The sequence below is a fragment of the Salmo salar genome, chromosome ssa13 (genome assembly GCF_905237065.1).
Source record: "Salmo salar chromosome ssa13, Ssal_v3.1, whole genome shotgun sequence".
Taxonomy (NCBI): Eukaryota; Metazoa; Chordata; class Actinopteri; order Salmoniformes; family Salmonidae; genus Salmo; species Salmo salar.
Window position 1 is genome coordinate 90538686 of NC_059454.1, and position 15068 is coordinate 90553753.

Genomic DNA, 15068 nt, shown 5'->3' on the forward strand with positions numbered 1-15068 from the left:
CACACCAATGGAGTCGGCAGCAGTGCACAAACAGATCTGAGTTGGAGATGTAATGAGGTTTCTTTGTTCCTTTCACTCATCCAAAACTGATCTAGCACATCTGCTGTAGCCTCAGTGTCTCTGATAAGCTAGGTAGAAGGCTCTCTGAAGCTTTAAGGGCAAGGGTTTATTTCATCTAGAATCTCCAAAAGTTCCATGGATAAGGGACTTGCAATAATATCCTTTGACAAGCAATATTCCGTAGAGAGTAGTCCAATTCTTTACACTGAACATTTCTGCATTCTTCCCTGAGGCATTATGCGAAATGGGGCTACGTTTGATTTAGCCACAAGCAAGAGGGGGTTATAGCATGCCCACTGTTATTACAAATCCTAATGATTTCTGGTCTGTCCTTCCTCACTCCCCTACACACACACGCAGCCTCACTTTACTTAATCTGGTTGAATACTTAAGGCTTCTCAGATGTACAGAAGGAATGTGGATCTTAAGTTCATTTGCACACACTGAATGTTCTCTCGGCCAGGGTAAATAAACCACACTCACTCTGAAGGATTTCAGTTGCTTCATTTTCCACAAGTAAAGGGCCACAAAGACAATAACAAAGAAAGGAATTTTCACAATTTGTCTCAAAGTATTTCAATTTCAACTATAGTCTTTGAAGTCCTCTTTGATCTACAACTCTTTGAAATTATGATATTTTAACTAAGATAAATAGTTAAATTAATAGCACCGTTTGGTAATGAATTAGCTACTGTACTGTATTTTGTTGATTTTATTTTAGATTTGATTTCCATGCACCTCTAGCTGGATGCATAGCTACTGTATAGGATTTATAATGAGGCACATGATCCACAGTATTAGGTATTCATATACACACATAATACAATGCATTCTCTTCTATAATCCCATAGTGAAAAGACCATTGGTCGTGAGAGACACCTACCTGCTGTGTCCAGCTCCAGTATTGGAGGAGGAGGGGACGTTAGTGACTGTTTAACTCTCATATCCTCACTGCTTAAATTGATGCATGCCAAACCAACTCATGAAACGCTAAGATAAACATATATATTATTTTACATACCCATTACATCTCCTTTGCTTTCAAGACATACAGTTGAAGTCGGAAGTTTACATACACTTATAGGCTGACCACACCGCTCAGTCGCGTGCGCGAACGTTGCTAAATAAATTGGAAATCTATGTTTTTAAATTATTGCACACACACTGCTCGCGCGCGTATTTCTGACGCAGATCGCGCAGCAAGTCCTGCCTCTCCCATCTCCTCATTAGTTTATAGAAGCAGGTACCCCACATGCCATCTCCTCATTGGTTATACCCACGTGGGTGATTGAAAGGCGAACTGTGTTGCCGGTCGGTGTAATACTATGAAAGTTTAGATGCCAATCACCATATAAGTTCAAAGATGAAAAAGCCTGGAAGGATGAGAGATGACCAGAAACTATTTGGTTGACAGTTTTAAGTGTGGATTAATTGTCGGAGTAGAGGACCTTGTGCATTTCAGGTAAAATAACAACTCAATGTTTATTTCCCAGCACAAATTAGCTAGCAACAGCAAGCTAGTTAAATAGGACAAATTAGCTAGCAAGTTCAAGCTAACTAGCTAAATTGCCATAAATGTTTAATGCTTTTCGACCTGTCCCCAAATTAATGTAATTGGTTCAGATTTTGTTTTTATATTTTAACCTGCGTGTCGTGATCGCGTTTGGTGTGGGGGGACAAAATAAAATTTATGCAAGTGCGCAGCCGGTTTGTGTTCCGTGTTAGGTTGGAGTCACTAAAACTCGTTTTTAAACCAATCCACAAATTTCTTGTTAACAAACTATAGTTTTGGCAAGTCGGTTAGGACATCTACTTTGTGCATGACGCAAGTAAGTTTTCCAACAATTGTTTACAGACAGATTATTTCACTTATAAGTCACTGTATCACAATTCCAATGGGTCAGAAGTTTACATGCAGTAAGTTGACTGTGCCTTTAAACAGATTGGAAAATTCCAGAAAATGATGTCATGGCTTTAGAAGCTTCTGATAGGCTAATTTACATCATTTGAGTCAATTGGATGTGTACCTGTCGATGTATTTCAAGGCCTACCTTCAAACTCAGTGCCTCTTTGCTTGACATCATGGGAAAATCAAAAGAAATCATCCAAGACCTCAGAAAAAAAAATTGTAGACCTCCAAGTCTGGTTCATCCTTGGGAGCAATTTCCAAACACCTGAAGGTACCACGTTCATCTGTACAAACAATAGTACGCAAGTATAAACACCATGGGACCATGCAGCCGTCATACCGCTCAGGAAGGAGACACATTCTATCTCTTAGAGATTAATGTACTTTGGTGCGAAAAGTGCAAATCAATCCCAGAACAACAGCAAAGGACCTTGTGAAGATGCTGGAGGAAACAGGTACAAAAGTATCTATATCCACAGTAAAACGAGTCCTATATCGACATAACCTGAAAGTCCGCTCAGCAAGAAAGAAGCCACTGCTCCAAAACCAAAAAAAAAAGCCAGACTACGGTTTGCAACTGCACATGGGGACAAAGATTATATTTTTGGGAGAAATGTCCTCTAGTCTGATGACACAAAAATAGAACTGTTTGGCCATAATGACCATCGTTATGTTTGGAGGAAAAAGGGGGGGGGGGGGGGGCTTGCAAGCCGAAGAACACCATCCCAATCGTGAAGCACGGGGGTGGCAGCATCATGTTGTGGGGGTGCTTTGCTGCAGGAGGGACTGGTGCACTTCACAAAATACATGGCACCATGAGGAAGAAAAATTATGTGGATATATTGAAGCAACATCTCAAGACATCAGTCAGGAAGTTAAAGGTTGATCGCAAATGGTTCTTCCAAATGGACAATGACCCCAAGCATACTTCCAAAATTGTGGCAAAATGGCTTAAGGACAACATGGTCAAGGTATTGGAGTGGCCATCACAAAGCCCTGACCGCAATCCAATAGAAAATCTGTGGGCAGAACTGAAAAAGTGTGTACGAGCAAGGAGGCCTTCAAACCTGACTCAGTTACACCAGCTCTGTCAGAAGGAATGGGCCAAAATTCACCCAACTTATTGTGGGAAGCTTGTGGAAGTCTACCCAAAACGTTTGATCCAATTTAAACAATTTAAAGGCAATGCTACCAAATACTAATTGAGTGTATGTAAACGTCTGACCCACTGGGAATGTGATGAAAGAAATATAAGGTGAAATAAATCATTGTCTGTACTATTATTCTGACATTTCACATTCTTAAAATAAAGTGGTGATCCTAACTGACCTAAAACAGGGAATTTTTACTAGGATTAAATTTCAGGAATTGTGAAACTGAGTTTAAATGTATTTGGCTAAGGTGTATGTAAACTTCCGACTTTTCTCAGAAAAGCACTCAGTCTCTGAAATTAAAACAGATGTGTTGAAGGATATTAGAGCAAAATATACAAACAGTGCAGTCATCTCACCTTCTTCTCACCTCCCTCAGGGCAGCTACCCTCCACGTCAGTATGAACAATGGCCTGAGTTTCATATCTAGTTCTGTCACCATCACCTCTGTCAGCTGTGTAAGTATCAACCCCTCGCCACTTCTCTACACAGTGTTGTGCTTCTAATTGTTTGACAAATTTTAGTACTGTACTCTTCCATGTCTATTCCTGGGGGGTAATATAGCTTGTGTTCAAGCACAGATTTTAGTTTACCTACACCAGGTTCTGACCTCATTTCCTCTCTCGGCCTCCCCCAGTCTGACGGGACATTCTTGGCCATAGCTCTGCTCATCCTGCTGCTCCTCCTGACGCTGGCTCTGCTCTGGTGGTTCTGGCCTCTCTGCTGCACAGTGGTACGTCAGCCATCTTGTCCCAATGAAAGTCCATGAGGAGATACTTTTTGTAATCATTTTGTGAAGTGTGTGTGTGCATTACGATATTGCAGTACTTGTTTATGAGATTGTGTTTCATCTACAGTACCTCTAAAAACAAACATACAAAAAATGAATATAGTCGCTAGTGAAAGTCTACACACCCCTTGCACAGCAGCTTAAAAATGACATCTAAAAAGGGATTCAATTTGATATTTTTTCACACCCCAGAGTTAATACTAGCATCCATTACAACTGTGTATCATTTTGAATACAATTCTACCAACTTTGCACATCTCTTAGGACAACATACACCGAGCATACCAAACGTTAGGACCACCTTCCTAATATTGAGTTGCAACCCCCCTTTCGCCCTCAGAAAAGCCTCAATTCATCGGGGCATAGACTCTACAAGGTCTCGAAAGCGTTCCACAGGGATGCTGGCCCATGTTGACTCCAATGCTTCTCACAATTGTTTCAAGTTGGCTGGATGTCCTTTGGGTGGTGGACCACTTTTGATACGCATGGGAAACTGTTGAGCGTGGAAAAACTCAAACGTTACAGTTCTTGACACAAACCGGTGCGCCTGGCAACTACTACCATATCCTGTTCAAAAGGCACTTAAATATTTTGTCCTGCCCATTCACCATCTGAATGGCACACATACACAAGCCATGTATCAATTGCTTCAAGGCTTAATCCTTATTTAACCGGTCTCTTCCCCTTCATCTACACTGACTGAAGTGGATTTAACAAGTGACATCAATAAGGGATCATAGCTTTCACCTGGTCAATCTATGTCATGGAGAGAGCAGTTCTTAATGTTTTGTATACTCATTGTATATCTATTGTTTTTGTAAGAATTGCTCAAGTTCAGTAAATTTGGTTGGGAATAATTGTAGGACAGCAATATTCAAACCACGTCTCTGATTTTCAAGCAGATTTAAGTCAGGACTGAGGCTGGACCATTCAGGAACACTCACCACCTTGGAAAGCCAGTCTGGTGTGTCTTTGGCATTAAAATGCGTATAATTGTCTCGCTGAAAAATAGGTTCTCAGAAGACTACAGCGGGTTTTCCTCTAACATTTAACCTGGATCATTGTTACTCTAACTTCTGCGACGCATACAAAGCCATCCCTCGCCCTCCTTTCGGCAAATCTGACCACGACTCCATTTTGTTGCTCCCAGCCTATAGACAGACACTAAAACAGGAAACACCCATGCTCAGGTCTGTTCAACACTGATTCCACGCTTCAAGATTGCTTCAATCACGTGGACTGGGATAACGTCGAACAACAACATTGATGTATACACTGATTCGGTGAGCGAGTTTATTAGCAAGTGCATCGGTGATGTTGTACCAACAGCGATTATTAAAACCTTCCCCAACCAGAGACCATGGATTGATGGCAGCATTTGCGCAAAACTGAAAGCACGAACCACTGCTTTTAATCAGGGCAAGGCGACCGGAAACATGACTGAATACAAACAGTGTAGCTATTCCCTCTGCAAGGCAATCAAACAAGCTAAGCGTCAGTATAGATACAAAGTAGAGTCGCAATTCAACGGCTCAGACACGAGAGGAATGTGGCAGGGTTTACAGTCAATCTCGGACTACAAAAAGAAAACCAGCCCCGTTGCGGACCTAGATGTCTCGCTCCCAGACAAACTAAACAACTTTGCTCGCTTTGAGGACAATACAGTGCCACCGACACTGCCCGCTACCAAAACCTGCGGACTCTCCTTCACCGCAGCCAACGTGAGTAAAACATTTAAACGTGTTAACCCTCGCAAGGCTGCTGGCCCAGACGGCATTCCTAGCCACGTCCTCAGAGCATGGGCAGACCAGCTGGCTGGTGTGTTTACGGACATATTCAATCAATCCCTATCCCAGTCTGCTGTTCCCACATGCTTCAAGAGGGCCACCATTGTTCCGGTTCCCAAGAAAGCTAAGGTAACTGAGCTAAACGACTCACTTCCGTCATCATGAAGTGCTTTGAGAGAATAGTCAAGGATCATATCACCTCCACCCTACCTGACACCCTAGACCCACTCCAATTTGCTTACCGCCCCAATAGGTCCACAGACGACACAGTCGCAATCACACTGCCCTAACCCATCTGGACAAGAGTAATACCTATGTAAGAATGCTGTTCAGCATTTAACACCATAGTACCTTCCAAACTCGTCATTAAGCTCGAGACGCTGGGTCTCGACCCCGCCCTGTGCAACTGGGTCCTGGACTTTCTGACGGGCCCGCCCCCAGGTGGTGAGGGTAGGAAACATCTCCACCCCGCTGATCCTCAACACTGGGGCCCCACAAGGGTGCGTTCTAAGCCCTCTCCTGTACTCCCTGTTCACCCATGACTGCGTGGCAACGTACGCCTCCAACTCAATCATCAAGTTTGCAGACGACACTACAGTGGTAGGCTTGATTACCAATAACGACGAGACGGCCTACAGGGAGGAGGTGAGGGCCCTCGGAGTGTGGTGTCAGGAAAACAACCTCGCACTCAACGTCAACAAAACAAAGGAGATGATCGTGGACTTCAGGAAACAGCAGAGGGAGCACCCTATCCACATCGACAGGACAGTAGTGGAGAAGGTGGAAAGTTTTAAGTTCCTTGGCGTACAAATCACGGAGAAACTGAAATGGTCCACCCACATAGACAGTGTGGTGAAGAAGGCGCAACAGCGCCTCTTCAACCTCAGGAGGCTGAAGAAATTTGGCCTGTCACCAAAAACACTCACAAACTTTTACAGATGCACAATCGAGAGCATCCTGTCAGGCTGTATCACCGCCTGGTACGGCAACTGCTCCGCCCACAACCGCAAGGCTCTCCAGAGGGTAGTGAGGTCTGCACAACTCATCACCGGGAGCAAACTACCTGCCCTCCAGGACACCTACACCACCCGATGTCACAGGAAGGCCAAAAAGATCATCAAGGACAACAACCACCCGAGCCACTGGTGTTCACCCCGCTATCATCCAGAAGGTGAGGTCAGTACAGGTGCATCAAAGCGGGGACCGAGAGCCTGAAAAACAGCTTCTATCTCAAGGCCATCAGATTGTTAAACAGCCATCACTAACATTGAGTGGCTGCTGCCAACATACTGACTCAAATCTCTAGCCACTTTAATAATTACAAAATGGATGTAATAAATGTATCACTAGTCACTTTAAACAATGCCACTTTATATAATGTTTACATATCCTACATTACTCATCTCATATGTATATACTGTACTCTATACCATCTACTGCATCTTGCCTATGCCGTTCGGCCATCGCTCATCCATATATTTATATGTACATATTCTTATTCATTCCTTTACACTTGTGTGTTAAAGGTAGTTGTTGTGAAATAGTTAGATTACTTGTTAGATATTACTGCATGGTCAGAACTAGAAGCACATGCATTTTTCTACACTCACATTAACTTTTTAGGCTATAGGGGGCAGTATTTTCGATTTCGGATGAAAAGCGTGCCCAGAGCAAACTGCCTAATACTCGGGCCCAGAGTCAAATATTTGCATATTATTAGTAGATTTGTATAGAAAACACTCTGAAGTTTCTAAAACTGTTTGATGTCTGTGAGTATAACAGAACTCATATGGCAGGCAAAAACCTGAGAAAAATCAAACCAGGAAGTGTGGAAATCTGATAATTGTAGTTCTTTTGAATCCCTATCGAAACTACAGTGTCTGTGGGGTCACGTTGCACTTCCTAAGGCTTCCATTGGCTATCAACAGCCTTTAGAAAGTTTTTTTCATGATTCTCCTGTTACTGGGCAGAGAATAGTAGCTCAGTCAATGAGTGGACTGCCTGAGGACAAAGGGCTTGGTGATGTGCGATCCCGCGAGCACGCCGTTCCTTCTTTTTCTCCTGGAATGAATACGCTATTGTCCGGTTGGAATATTATTGACATTTTATGTTAAAAGTACCCTAAGGATTGATTGTAAACAACGTTTGACATGTTTCTACGACCGGAAATGGAACATTTTGACTTTTCGTCTCTGGTACTGCGCTCGCCTTTGCCTTTGGATAGTGATCTGAACGCACAGACAAAACGGAGGTATTTGGACATAAATAAGGAGTATTTCGAACAAAACAAACATTTCTTGTGGAAGTAGGAGTCCTCGGAGTGCATTCTGACGAAGATCAGCAAAGGTAAGAGAATATTTATAATACTAATTCAGTTTTGTTGATGCCAGAACTTGGCGGGTAGCTGTGTAGCTTGCTTCGATGGCTGAGCTTTGTACTCAGAATATTGAACAATGTGCTTTCTCCGTAAAGTTATTTTGAAATCTGACAAAGCGGTTGCGTCAAGGAGTAGTGTATCTATAATTCTTTCAATAACTGTTGTAAATTTTATCAACGTTTATGATGAGTATTTTTGTAAATTGATGTGCACATTCACCGGCAGTTTTGGTGGGAATACATTTTCTGAACATCACGCGCCAATGTAAAATGTTGTTTTTGGATATAAATATGAACTTTATAGAGCAAAACATACATGTATTGTATAACATGAAGTCCTATGAGTGCCATCTGATGAAGATCATCAAAGGTTAGTGAATATTTTAGCTGTACTTTTGGTTTTTGTGATTCATGTCCTTGCTTGGAAAATGGCTATGTGGATTTTCTTGTGAAGTTTATGTCCTAACATAATCTAATTTTATGCTTTCACCATAAAGCCTTTTTGAAATCGGACAATGGGGTTAGATTAACGAGAGTCTTATCTTTAAAATGGTGTAAAATAGTTGATTGTTTCAGAAAATTAAATTGAGATTTTTGCTGTTTTGTATTTCGCGCCATGCTATTTCACTGGCTGTTGAATAGTGTGGGACGGTCACGTCCCACCTAGCCCAGAGAAGTTAACATCTGCTAACCATGTGTATGTGACCAATACAATTTGATTTGATGTTGCTCTTTGCTCCTTTCATGTTTTTTTTTATCCTGAGAAACTCCCCAGTCCCTGCCGGTGACAAGTGTACCCATAATATGATGTTGCCGCCACAATACTTGAAAATAAAGAGGATCAACAACATTGCATTCACTCCACATTACTGGCCTGTATGAAAAAGTGAAAAGAAGAACGCCTATGTTAAAAAATCCATTCCAAATTATCCATTTTGTTTGCAGTAAGGCTGTTAAATAATTCTGCATGACAATACAGCAAATAAACCTTCTGTAAAGACCGTGCAAGGGGTGTGTACTGTAGACTTTCACTAGGCACTGTAGGTAACACTCTGTCATCAAACCATTCTCTCATTATCACACTCTCAAATTCAAACTCATTTCCTGTACCCCAGCAGAGACGCTGCCATGTACAGTATGCCAATGGAAAACACAATTTTTCATGATTATGATTCAGTTTCTTTTTCCATCTTTGCAGATCATCCATGAGCCTCCACCTCCGGTACTGGAGGACAGCTCAGTGAGTAAATCTTGTAGTCTAATATACTTTGTTTCTAGACCTTGTAGAGTTTAAACATCACTATCATACCCTGTTGTAAGGCTCTCTGTGTCTCTCTCTGTCTCCTGTTGTCTGCTCTGAAACAGCCAGCTGTCTCTGCCTCAAAGAGCTCTGAACCTGCAGGAGCATAATAGGGATTAGATAGTTATTGACTCACAGCTGTCATTTTCCATTTTAACCCGACAGAGGCAGACGTTCAGCATTGAGGCATCGATGTCATCAATCAGAACAACATGAGTTGGTTTCAAAATGTAGCAGGGCATAGGGACTGGTACCCGAGGAGGGTACCCACTCGGCACACACTGGTTGAATCAACGTTGTTTCCATGTCATTACAATGAAGTTGCATTGAACCAACGTGGAATAGACGTTGAATTGACGTGCGTGCCCAGTGGGTAGTTATGGAAGATAATATAGAGGCAACAAAAAGCCATGGTCAGGCTAAATTAGGTTTCTCTCTCGCTCACACACACAAACTAAACTCCCTTCTTTACCTAAAGAAATCACACTGGTAAAAAAAGCACAAGGTCAGTCAATCACCCAAGGTCCTGATCTGTACAGCACCATTTCAGTCCTCTGTAGCGCAGTTTGTAGAGAATGGCGCTTGCAACGTCAGGATAGTGGGTTCGATTTCCAGAACCACCCGTAAGTCACTTTGGAAAAAAATTCTGCTAAATGGCAAATATCATGTATGTATGTATGTGTGTTTTTATTATATATAAACATATTTTTTGTGAGGGGAGGTTGGCCTCCTGGCTCTCCTGCCAAAGGACACTCTGTCTGCATGTGGACCGCCAACCAAGAGAGTGACTGGACTGCAGTGTAGGTGAGAGGGGCAATGCAGCCAGGACCTGACAGGGCAGATTGTCTGACCTTATTCCAGATGGATGGAGTTGTTTTTGACTCTCTGTCCAGTAAACTGAATAGCAGCCCAGCTCTTTAGGTAGAGAGAGGAGTTTGGTCATGCCACAAGTTTAGTTACTGTATACTGTAACTGTTTTCAGGCTCTTAGATGCGGATGCAGTTTATAACAGGGAGACTCTATGGTCACACACCACAGGGATGCCATGCTACTTACAGTACCAATCAATAGTTTGGACACACCTACTCATTTAAGGGTTTTTCTTTATTTTTACTATTTTCTACATTGTAGAATAATAGTGAAGGCATCAAAACTATGAAATAACACCTATGGAATAAAGCAGTAACCAAAAAAGTGTTAAACAAAAAAAAAATATTTATTTGATTCTTCAAAGTAGCCATATTTTGCCTTGATGATACTTTTGCACACTCTTGGCATTCTCTCAACCAGCTTCACCTGGAATGCTTTTCCAACAGTCTTGAAGGAGTTCCCACATATGCTGAGCACTTGTTGGCTGCTTTTCCTTCACTCTGCGGTCCAACTCATCCCAAACCATCGCAGTTGGGTTGAGGTCGGGTGATTGTGGAGGCCAGATGCAGCACTCAATCACTCAAATTTGGATTCACCAGACCAATGGACAGATTTCTACCGGTCTAATGTCCATTGCTTGTGTTTCTTGGCCCAAACAAGTCTCTTCTTTTTATTGGTGTCCTTTAGTAGTGGTTTATTTGCAGCAATTCGACCTTGAAGGCCTGATTCACGCAGTCTCCTCTGAACAATTGATGTTGAGATGTGTCTGTTACTTGAACTCTGTGAAGCATTTATTTGGGCTGCAATCTGAGGTGCAGTTATTCTAATGAATTTATCCTCTGCAGCAGAGGTAACTCTGGGTCTTCCTTTCCTGTGGCGGTCCTCATGAGAGCCAGTTTCATCATAGCGCTTGATGGTTTTTGCGACTGCATTTGAAGAAACTTTCAAAGTTCTTGACATTTTCCAGATTGACTGACCTTCATGTCTTAAAATAATGATGGGCTGTCGTTTGTCTTTAATTATTTGAGCTGTTCTTGCCATAATATGGACTTGGTCTTTTACCAAATAGGGCTATCTTCTGTAAACCAACCCTACCTTGTTACAGCCCAACTGATTGGCTCAAACGCATTAAGAAAGAAATAAATTCCAGAAATGAACTTTTATTAACAAGGCACACCTGTTAATTGAAATGCATTCCGGGTGAATACCTCATGAAGCTGGTTGAGAGAATGCCAAGTGTGTGCAAAGCTGTCATCAAGACAAAGGGTGGCTACTTTGAAGAATCTCAAATAAAAAACATTTTTTGATTTGTTTAACACTTTTTTTGGTTACTACATGATTCCATTTGTGTTATTTCATAGTTTTGATGTCTTCACTATTATTCTACAATGTAGAAAATAGTAAAAATAAAGAAAAACCCTTCGGTGTGTCCAAACGTTTGACTGGTACTGTATATATTTGTGTGACTTGGTTGAACTTGACCAGGACATGAAGTTTAGCATGACCTCTACTTGTTTGCAACAATATCACTGGTTGAGTTGAAGGCATCTGATATCGTGAACATTATAGGGCAAGGGTACCATAAGAGGGATCTCTTTGTCTTCTTTGTAAGGATGAGGACGAGGACGGGTATCCCAAGAAGAGGTGGCCCACTGTGGATGCCTCATACTACGGTGGCCGAGGTGTGGGTGGCATCAAGAGAATGGAGGTGAGAAAGACATGCACTGACTGTTGTGCCCGGACTGCTGTGCCCTTCATCCAATTACGGCTCAGCTCTGCTCATTATATTACCATTCCCCTGCCACTGACTGTTGTTGCCTGTCCCTGTTCAGGTCCGCTGGGGCGACAAGGGTTCCACTGAGGAGGGGGCCAAACTAGAGAAAGCCAAGAATGCCCGTGTCAAGATGCCAGAGCAGGAGTTTGACATGGCACCAACACGCACTCTCAACAATGGCATGCACAAACCCATCAGTCCCCAGAAATGGTACTCCCCTATAAAGGTACTGTTCACTTTATGTTACGTAGCCACGCCCAGTTCCTGATCAAATGTGGTTGTTTTCCAACTTAAGACCCATTCCGGCCTGTTGTCACACAGCAAACCCAGGGAAGAGATGTTGGTAAATACACTATATATACAAAAGTATGTGAACACCCCTTCAAATTAATGGATTTGGCTATTTCAGCCACACGCGTTTCTGACAGGTGTATAAAACCGCGCACACAGCCATGCAATCTTCATAGACAAACATTGGCAGTAGAATTCAGTAGAGCTCAGTGACTTTCAACGTGGCACCGTCCTCGGACGCCACCTTTCCAACAAGTCAGTCAAATGTCTGCCCTGCTAGAGCTTCCCCGGTCAAGTGAAAGTGCTGTTATTGTGAACTGGAAACATCTAGGAGCAACAACGGCTCAGCCGCGAAATGATAGGCCACACAAGCTCACAGAATGGGACCGCTGAGTGCTGAAGCGTCTGTCCTCGGTTGCAACACTCACTACTGAGTTTCAAACTGCCTCTGGAAGCAACGTCAGCACAATTACTGTTTGTTGGGAGCTTCATAAAATGTGTTTCCATGGCCGAATAGCCGCACACAAGCCTAAGATCACCATGCGCAATGCCAAGCGTCGGCTGGAGTGGTGTAAAGCTCGCCGCCATTGGACTCTGGAGCAGTGGAAACGCATTCTCTGGAATGTTGAATCGCGCTTTCCCATCTGGCAGTCTGACAGACGAATCTGGGTTTGGCAGATGCCAGGAGAACGCTACCTGCCCCAATGCATAGTGCCAACTGTAAAGTTTGGTGGAGGATGAATAATAGTCTGGGGCTGTTTTTCATGGTTTGGGCTAGGCCCCTTAGTTCCAGTGAAGGGAAATCTTAACGCTACAGCATACAGCATCTAGACAATTCTGTGCTTCCAACTTTGTGGCAACAGTCTGAGGAAGGCCCTTTCCTGTTTCAGCATGACTATGCCCTCGTGCACAAAGTGAGGTCTATTCAGAAATGGTTTGTCGAGATCTGTGTGGAAGAACTTGACTGGCCTGCACAGAGCCCTGAACTCAACCCCATCGAACACCTTTGAGATGAATTGGAACGCCGACTGAGACCCAGGCCAACGTCAGTGCCCAACCTCACTAATGATCTTGTGGCTGAATGGAAGCAAGTCCCCGTAGCATTGTTCTAACATCTAGCCTTCCCATAAGAGTGGAGGCTGTTATAGCTGCAAAGGGGGAACCAACTCCATACTAATGCCTATGATTTTGAAATTAGATGTTCAACAAGCAGGTGTACACATACTTTTTGTCATGTAGTGTATAAATAATATTTGCCAAAATTATTAAAAGTGCAGAGAATCTAAACGATATGTTAATTCTAAGTTGAATTTTTTGTGTTGAAAAAATAAAAACATTTATTCTAATGTAGGATGCTGACATTAGCATTCCCATAGACTCAATATAGATGGTTATCTAGCTAGCGTAATTACACTAATAGTCATTATCCACAAAGGCTATTTCCATTTTCAATCAAAGAGCGATACTTGAAGACAATCTGTTGTGCCACAAAGCTAACGTTAACCTGCCGTGACTATGGGGAATGCTAATTATGCTAAGAGCATTTATAAGGACACTGCTGACCTCCAAAAAGACTAACCAAAATCCAAAACTGACTCTTACCTTAACCAAAACCCTGACCTAATTTTAACAATTGGTTTGCAGGTCAGGAATGTCTGGATAGCCTTTTCCTAACGCTTCATCAGCTTCTGAGTGCTATTACTACGTAAAAACAAAAGTAAAACATTTTCAATCATTTTCCTCACCAGATAATTAACATCTTTCCAATTCTGTGTGCATTAAATATTTTTGATAAATGTCATTTACATTTACCATCACCAGCGGTGTCAATGCGCAGGAAGTTGAAAAACAATAGCAACAAATTGGATACACCCTTGTTGCCAGGCTGCATGAGGTCGATACCATAAAAGGTACAATTTCTAGTTGAGTAGTGGAATAACAAGAACAAAATTGCAGTACCTTCCTATCGAAATACAAGTGCAATCATATGCACTCTACACTCCATGGAAAAGATCAAAAACATGTATGGTATACCATACAAGTTCAAATTTCTTGTAATTGAGTGGGGCAATAACAAGAACAAAATTGCAGTACCTTCCACTCACATACACACGCAATCATATGCACTCTAAATTCCATTACCCCCCCCCAAAAAAAATTCTATGATCAAAACAATTCTTAGTTGCAGTGTTCCTGTCAACAAACAGTAAGTTTGTTTGATAACGTCTCAGTCAGCTGGATGAGCCGTAATATGAACCAGGCATGAACTGAGCAGACCTCGGGAAGACGAAATCTGCAGGGAAGAGGGGAGCTGGTGCTAGTCCCAACCCAATACATTCCTTCCCCTTTATCTCTACCTACCCTCCTCCCTGACTGGTATGACGTGGAGGGACACAGCTTTCCATGGACAAAGAGCACCAGACAGACTGACACAGACACCTACCCTTCTCCTTGACTATTATGATGTCGAGAGACACAGCCTTCCATGGACAAAGAACACCAGACAGTCCGACTGATCAACAGACCTGTATACTATACCATATACAGTATAGAAATAAAGCACAGCAGAGTAAAGCAACTGACATGCAACCACGCAGTCAATATTATTGGTATTATTATGTTTGTCTTATGTAATGTTCTTCTCTTCCCTTTACTGTGCCTGTCTTTGTTCAGGGCAAGCTGGATGCTCTGTGGGTGTTTCTGAGGAAAGGCTATGATAGGGTGTCTGTGATGAGACCCCATCCTGGAGACAAGGTAAGA

General features: G+C 42.5%; 1 protein-coding gene and 1 pseudogene across 1 annotated transcript in view; one reads left to right on the forward strand and one right to left on the reverse strand.

The window, feature by feature from the left end:
• Positions 1 to 15068, forward strand: part of LOC106568239 (anthrax toxin receptor 1-like) — a 47746-nt pseudogene that overhangs the window by 29728 nt on the left and 2950 nt on the right.
• The window catches only part of LOC106568237 (AP2-associated protein kinase 1), a 110094-nt gene that overhangs the window by 28804 nt on the left and 66222 nt on the right, over positions 1 to 15068 (reverse strand). The window lies entirely within an intron of this gene.